The 8,250-nt window shown below is 36.8% G+C and overlaps 1 non-coding gene across 1 annotated transcript; it reads right to left on the reverse strand.

The window, feature by feature from the left end:
* Positions 1-5,488: 5,488 nt before the first annotated feature.
* Positions 5,489-5,652, reverse strand: LOC125620145. The gene has a single exon (XR_007351733.1). It is a non-coding gene; the product is annotated as a U1 spliceosomal RNA (small nuclear RNA).
* Between the last annotated feature and the right edge of the window lie 2,598 nt (positions 5,653-8,250).

Here is an 8,250-nt window from a genome sequence, read left to right on the forward strand (position 1 = left end):
TGAACAAGGAATACATTTTAGAATGACAGCCTGGCTCAATTCCATGTTTTAAAAATGAATGATCAAGATTTTTCAAGGAAGCTTGGTTAAAAAAAAATCTGAAATACTGATTTACAAAGATCCTTGCACTTATTTTAGTTACTGGAAATTTAATAGCATAGTCACTTACTCTGGTGATCTAAGTGACACTCACTATTCTATTTGCAATGTTTCCAAAGAAATGATCTGTGGAGATGTTTATAATAACTGTTTTCCTTAATCCCCTGCTGAACTGATAAAGGTGATTTTCTGAAATCAGGAAGAAAGAGGCATTTCAAGTAATCATTGATGATAACAATTGCTGGACAGACTTCAGATATCTAAAAATAGAACAGTATTAGTTCCTACCTCCACAAAAAGAATCTGATGTCAGCAGTGTCAGGAAATGCAACCTAACCAGAGTGAAAACACCCCATGGGGCTATATAACTCACTGGAGTCATTTTCAGGTTCTGCATGTAAATTGTATAAAACTCCCAACAATATAATCCTCAGGATATGGGGATGATTGGCAGGCTGCAAAGCTCTTTCTTTAGACTCAAACAGTTCTTTGATACAAACAATATTTTTCATTTCAAAGGTAATTGTTGGTAGCCAATAGGCACTGATAGTCCCATGTGGGTAGCACAATAAGTACATTGCCTTTCAAAAAACAGTATTGCTTTTCATGTGATAGAGACCATTTGTGCAATTGAAAACCCATTCAGAAAGCCTACTGATAGACAGGCCCTTTAAAATTCCAAGATGTAAATGTATTGAAGTGCACTATCAGACAGGCTTATGCACAAAAGCTTCTTGGAAATAATTTAATATACATATTCAGCCATCATTGTATTTACTTTTGTGGCGATAATTCCTTTTCCCTTATTTTCCAGTACACATAGAAGAAAACCTCAGCTGTGTCTGGGCTGAAACAAAGACAAGCCACAGCCCCAAATTCAGTTTTTATCATTGTCTCAATTACTGCTTCCCACTGTCTCATTTCTGTTTCTTACCAGAAATTTGTAAATAATCTACAGGACACTGAGATGATAAATGACTGCCTAGCCTATCCCTAGGCAAAAATGTCCAGGAAAGTAGATTTTTCAAGTAAATCTTACAAACCATCTCTTTTTATCTTCCAGTGTGAATTTATTTTTACATCAAATAGCTTTTTTTTCTTTTCATTTTATTTCTCCCAATACATCTCTGGGAGAGAGCAGGCTAGTAAAAGAGATCTTTAGAATGTGGAATATTTGTATTTATTGACAGAGCAAAGAAAACATATAATAACAGAGTGTAACAAAATGAGGCATTAAAAAACATAAAGCCAAGAATAAAGGATTCTGTATTACCATTCATCAAGAGATTAACTATAATCCTATTAAGAAATCAAAGTTCAGTTCTAAAAGAATTCCACACTCAAAATGGAGTGATTAGTTGTCTGAAAGAAAATCAATTCTTACATGTCGTCAGGAACAATCTTTAATGAATCTCTACAAAAGTATTGACAACTATGCAATTAAAATAATAAAAGTTCAATGACAATCTTGAGCCATTATTTAATCAATTCTTATAAAATGAAAAATGAAAAGCTTATTTAACTAGGTCTCGGTACCCAGGGAAAAAATTAGGACACAATGAGGAACTGGTGTGGGAATCGAGAGGCCGTTTAGATTTTCTCTGCAGTGAGTCACTGTGTTGCCATCAAGTGGTTGCCAAATCTTTCTGTTTCCTTTTTAATTTCAGAGAGGACTAAATCAGTAGAGATTCCAGAAGGACTGAAGATAACATTTTCCTAAAAACATCTACAGCTATTGAGAAACACATCTATGCACTAAAATTAAAAATTCATATTTCAAAATAATGTTGTAGTCAGCTATGTGCTAAGAAGGCCCCCTGCTTTCTACTATAAAGGTAGAGATTTCAAATGTTACTTTTTTTATGGATGTCTTGAGGCTTTTTCAATTTTTCTAGAGTAGGTTTTAGTTAATCTAGGGTCTCAGCTGTCTGTATCTTTTGTGCCAAAATTACCATGGTTATCAAACTGCCTTCTAGAAACACTGGTGAACTCCAGAATGCTTGTAAACAATAATACCTGATAGGTGCATCCCACTTTGCACTCTACAATCTAATTTACATATGCTCTCTTGGTTAGATAAAGAGCCTGTTTGAAGAGTGGTGGTGCACTTGCTGGGACCTTAGCCCTCCCAAGCCGAGAAACGGCCAGGTGGAGGGGTGGGTTTTCATGAAGAGGCAAAAAAAAATCTGGGATTTTGCCACCTAAGCCAAACCATATAATTCAGCAATGCCATTGTCTACATTGCATAGTCACACATTTGGCTAAAATAAGGGTGTGAATTCCAAGGCCCATAGAAACCAAGGCGTCTAAAGTAATTAAAGAGAAACTTGGTACTATGAGACAGTAAGGAAGGCTGAGAACTTTGGCAAATCCCAAGTGTACTGATTTCTTGCCATGTGAGAACTCAAGCCTAATAGCAGTCTCTGTAAAATTTTGAAGAAAACCACAAAATCTGTGCACATACATTTAAAATATTTCAATTTAAAAAAAAATAGTAAATCTTTACAATATTCTGAAACCTCTGTAGAGACTGCTGTGCTACAATAATTGAGCTACTGAAGTCTCATATTATCAAGTGTTCACTATAAAAACCATTGCTTCAATGGGAAAGTGGAGGTCAAATGCTTACGCATTCTAGGTTCTCTATGACATAGTCTTTACACTGTAGGATTTGCATGGTGTTGTAATACCCAAACATCACTGAGTGTGTGGACCTCTTTAGACTTGCTCAGAGTAACATCTGTCTCCACAAGCACTATTCCCATGTAGCACTTCTTAACATTTCCATCACTTTCCTTATTATTCTTAACATAATCAAAGCACAATGTCACTCAAGCATTTTACATTGATTGATCCTTGTTTCCATCTCATTAAAATCTGAAATATGCATAACACTATTGATAATGGTTTGTCCATTCCAAAACTCATGTTAGAATTTAGTCCCTATGAAGAGGGTGTGGCTGAGCATGGTGGTGCACATCTGTAATCCCAGCAGCTAAGGAGGCTGAGGCAGGAAGATCCAGAGTTCAAAGCCAGCTTCAGCAAAAGAGAGGTACTAAGCAACTCAGTGAGATCCTGTCTCTAAATAAAATACAAAATAGGGCTGGGGATGTGGCTAAGTGGTCAAGAGCCCCTGAGTTCAATCACCAGTACCAAAAAAAAAAAAAAAAAAAGGTGGGAAAGATGTTGGACACTGACACTAACACCTTTCATAGTTGGGGTGCTGAAAATGGTCCAAAGATATTCACTCTGCATTCTTGGGCTTTTAGGCCTTGAGTTCTGCTGGCTGCTTTTGTAGTTGAAATTAGGAACTTACTGGCTGCCAGTTGAGCCCACACCACAGGGGTGAGCATTCTGTTTTTCAAATGGCCTATATATTGTCCCTGCCCTCTGGAACTCTGGTCTAGGAGATGGGCATGTTATATTAAAAAATGAACAAAATATTACAGGGCAGGGATGCATGTCAATTAAAAGTGTGTTTGATGACAGTTTTGACACAAATGATAGATAACAGAAGCCCTGTGGAAAGTTAGCAGCCACTGGGGGACATCTCTGTTTAATTACCTGTGTTTCTGTGGGTCACTGTAGAAATACCCTTTATATTTGCATGTTGGTTGGTTCTCTGATTAAAGTTTTGAGTTTAAAAGTAAAAAAAAAAAATAGTATGGGAACTTAATTTGACTCTGATGTTTAAAAGTGGGGCCTTTATGAACTGATGAATTAAATAAGGTCATCAGGGTAGAGCCCCTGTGATTGAATGCTATAGCTTCAAAGAAGAAAGAAGAAAGAGACCAGAAGACACACATGCACACTCCCTGTCTCTGCCATGTCATAGCCTCCACCACTTTGGGACTCTGCCATCAAGAAGGCCATCAACAAAAGCAATCTCTCTCCATTGGACCACAGCTGTGATCCAAAATAAATTTATTTTATTTATAATGCACTCATTCTGTGGTGTTTTCTTATTATAAAAAAATGGACTAAGACAAATATAATACTCAGATACATATAAGAAAGTTTTCTATAACTATTTTCATCACCCTCAAAGACACAAATTCCTGCTACTAAAACAAACAAAAACAAAGCAAAACCAAAATCACTGAGTACTTCAAAACTTGCCAATTACAGCATTTCAGACTTTTCCAGTTAAAATAATCATGTCTTCAGGTTTCAACAGTCTCTTTAAGAAATTATTAAGGCAATTGAAAGTTCAATGTCTATCAGCTCTGCTTCTTTCCTCCTGCTCTCCAAGATAGCAACCTTTTTCAAGGGTTACTTTTTTATCCTGATGGTGGGGTAGTGGGATCTCAAGGGTCCTCATTCTCTATTCCAGGTCTCCCTTGACAACCTGAGGACATTTAGTTCTGCTACCCAGTACTGAAGTGCTCATTGAGTGGAATTCATATTCTGTTTATTTGGCATGTATAAAACTGGTTGAAAATTCCACTGTGGAGTTAGCAATTGCTCTGCTGATGTGTTCACTTTCCAATACTACAACAAATACCTGAAATAATCAACTAATGAAGAGAAAAGGTTTATTTTGGCTTACAGTTTTGGTGGTGTCTGCTCATGTTTGATTGGTCCTATTGCTTTGGACCTGTCATGGTACATCATGGTGAGACCAGGGGGTGGAGCAAAACAACGTACCCCATGGCCAAGAAGCAAAAGGAAGAAAGAGGAAGGGACCAAGTGTTCATGTTCAAGGGCACACTGCTAGTGACCTAAGACTTCCCAATAGACCCCATCTCTTAAAGTTTCCAACACCACCCAATAGTCCCACTCTGAGGAGTAAGTCTGTAATACATGCACTTTTGGGAGACACTTCATATCCAAACTACAGCAGTTGACAAGTCCCTCCTCCAGCTACTATTACTGTTATTATTGGTGTAATATACGTAATAAAATTTACCATCTTAACCATTAAAGTGTGCAGTTAAGTTGCATTAATTATGTTCACAGTGTTGTACAACCATCACCTCTCCAGTTCCAAAAGCTTTTCATCATTACATGTAGAAATCAGGCACCAAAAAGCAAGAAGTTCTCCCCAGTTCCTCTTCCTTAATGACCACTGATGTCTTTCTGAATCCATGAATTTACCTCTGGTGAATATTTCATATAAATGGAATGTTGACATTTTGGGTCTGGCTTCTTTCACTCAGCACAGTGTTTTCAAGGTTCATCTATATGGTAGCACGTATATCAGTGCTTCATTGTTATTATGGCTTAATAATATTCCGTTGTATGAATATATCACATTTTGTTCATCCATTCATCTCTTGATGGAAATTTGGCTTGCTTGTACCCTTTGGGTATCATGAATAGAACTGCTATAAATAATCATGTGTAAGTTATTATTTGAGGACCTCTATTCAAACCCATCCCCATACTTTGGGAGAATGCAAATACAGACCTCCACTATCCTATATGACACAATGGAGTTTTCCACCTTTGGGGAAATCACACAGTTCAACACATCCATAGTGCAATGAATAAAGTTTGTCCTGGGAAAACCATCTTTGTGATCATGGTATGTTCCCAATGCTTTGGTCCTATTCCTAGGAGTAGGTTTGCTGACTCATGTGGTGTTTATTCATTGAACCTGCTTTTATTCTTGCTAGCATGCCTTTTCCCCCTTTATCCAGTCATGCCCTTCATCTTAGCTGTAGTTTATGAAGTCCATCCATAGTTTTCACTCTGGAGACAATTTATGTCATTACAGAAGCTGATTGGTAGGCCTGCAGGGTTCCAAGTCAACCTTATGAATGGGGAGAGGTACCCAGAAGTTTCAGAACTCCCTGTGTCCCACGTGTAGGTGGAAACTTTCTGGAGCTTACTCCTTACCTGGCTCCTTCTAGGCCATTATTCTTCTGAGCCTCATTGAATATGCAGGGATGATTAAGTATCTACCTTGATCATATGACTCTTCCCCTACTTTTCTGTAGATTTCAACATTTCCTCCATATTTTTTTTCTTATTGTACTTCTCCCACCACCACTATCACCACCACAAATACATACTCACATATAACCTGTCTGGGTGTTACATTTCCTACATGGTAAGTTGTTTAAACTCTGAAAAAGGTTAAGAAATTTCCCTCCAATCTAATATCCTTCCTTCTCCATTCTTTTTTTTTTCTTCTTTTCCCTATCATAACTGGAAGCATTTTTATTCCTATTGGACTGGGACATTTATCATATTATATTGTATTCTTTAATGAGTTATTAAGTATTCTGTTTCTTTTTTATTAAAAAGACTATGTTTTTAGAGATGTTTAGTTTCTCAGCAACATTGAAAGATATAGAGATATCACACATAACCCTATCCCCAAACATAGGCCTCTACCATTATCAACATCCCTCTCTAGATTTATACATTTGCTACAATCAATGAACCTATATTGACAAAGCATTATCACCCCAAACCATAGTTTAAATTAGGATTTACTCTTGATATTCTACATTCTATGGATTGAACAAATGTATAGTGACATGCATTCAGCATTACAGTATCATATAAAGTATATTGCTGTCACAGAAATCCTCTCTGCTTATCTATTCATTTTTTTTTCTTCCCCTAACTCCAGGCAAACACTTATCTTTAGTGTCCCCATAGTTTTGCCTTTTTCAGGATATCATATCACTCTGATCATGCAGGATTTAGTCTTTTAAGATTGATTCCTTTCACTTAGTAACAATCTTTTAGGTTTCTTCCATATCTTTTCATGGCTTGATAGTTCATTTCTCCTTAGTGTTGAATAATGTTCCACTTTATGTATCACTGCTTGTTTATCTATTTGCCTCCTGAAGGACATCTTAGCTGCTTTTAAGTTTTGGCAATCATTAATAAAGCTGTTTTAAACATATGTAATCCATTTTTGTGTGTGTGTGTGTGTGTGTCCATAAATTTTCAACTCCTTTGGGAAAATTCTAAGGCCTGTGATTTCTGGATTATATGGTAAGGCTATTTTTGGTTTTGTGATAACACACTATATTGTCTTCCAAAATGGCTATATCATTTTGTGTTCTCTCTATCAATGAACAAGAGTCCTTGTTGCTCCACAGAATCACTATCATCATATGTGCTTATTAGATTGTGTCTATTCTTCATGATTTTGTCTTTGATGACTTTTTCAGTGCATTTTGGGTAAAAATCTACTATCATCATGGATTTGATTCCACTGAAGCATTGGTTCCCGAAGCACTGTTTGTTTCTTGTCTTCTCAAAGGTTTGCAGCCACAAGCCCCTTTTGCAATCACTCTGTAACTTGATCTGCATGCCCAAATCTTTTTCAACACCTTGTTTAGAAGGAGTTATAGTTGAGTTATGATTGGGATTTGAACTATTCTCCAAAGGCTCATATGTTGAAGGACTGATCCCCAATGCAACAATGTTCAGAGGTGGGGTTTGGGTAAATTATGAATCATGAAGACTCTAATTTCATCATTGAATTGATCAATTGATGTATTTATAATTTGTTGGTTTTATTGGGAGTTGGTAGAAATTTTAGAAGGTGGGGCCTAATTGGAGGGAATAAGTCACTGGGGATGTGTCCTTGGAAGGTGCATATTGTGTTCAGGCATTTTCTCTCCTCCTCTCATCTCTCTCTTTGCTTTCTCGTCACCATGAGATGAATAGCTCTCTTCTACCACATGCTCCCCAGCATGATATTCTGCCTCACAACAAGCCCATAGTTATGGGTCAAGAGATTAAGAGACTAGACTGAAACCTCTGAAACTGTGAGCCAAAATAAATCCTCCCTCTTTAAGTTGATTTTCTTTAAGTTCATTTTTTTTCGTAGTGAAAAATAAAAAAAAAAACTGATCAACATCGAGCAAATAATACATCACTCAAATAGTGTGGTATAAAGAGAGCAGAAGGTACAAAAAGGAAAGAAGTTAGAAAGGTTTAAAGTTTATTACCTCAACATAATATATGTAACACATCCAAAGTCAACATGATAATGAGTGTGGAAATATTGGAAGCATTTCCTCTAAAATCTGGAATAAGTTAAGAATGTCCTCTCTCATCCCTCCTATTCAATCTAGTAGATATACCAATAATAACTCAATGAAAATGCCTTCTGAACAGGGTGTTGAAAAAGGTTTGGGAATTCACATCAGGTGACAGAGTGATTGCAAAATGGGCTTGGGG

Source organism: Marmota marmota, unplaced genomic scaffold (genome assembly GCF_001458135.2).
Source record: "Marmota marmota marmota unplaced genomic scaffold, marMar, whole genome shotgun sequence".
NCBI classification, from domain to species: Eukaryota; Metazoa; Chordata; class Mammalia; order Rodentia; family Sciuridae; genus Marmota; species Marmota marmota.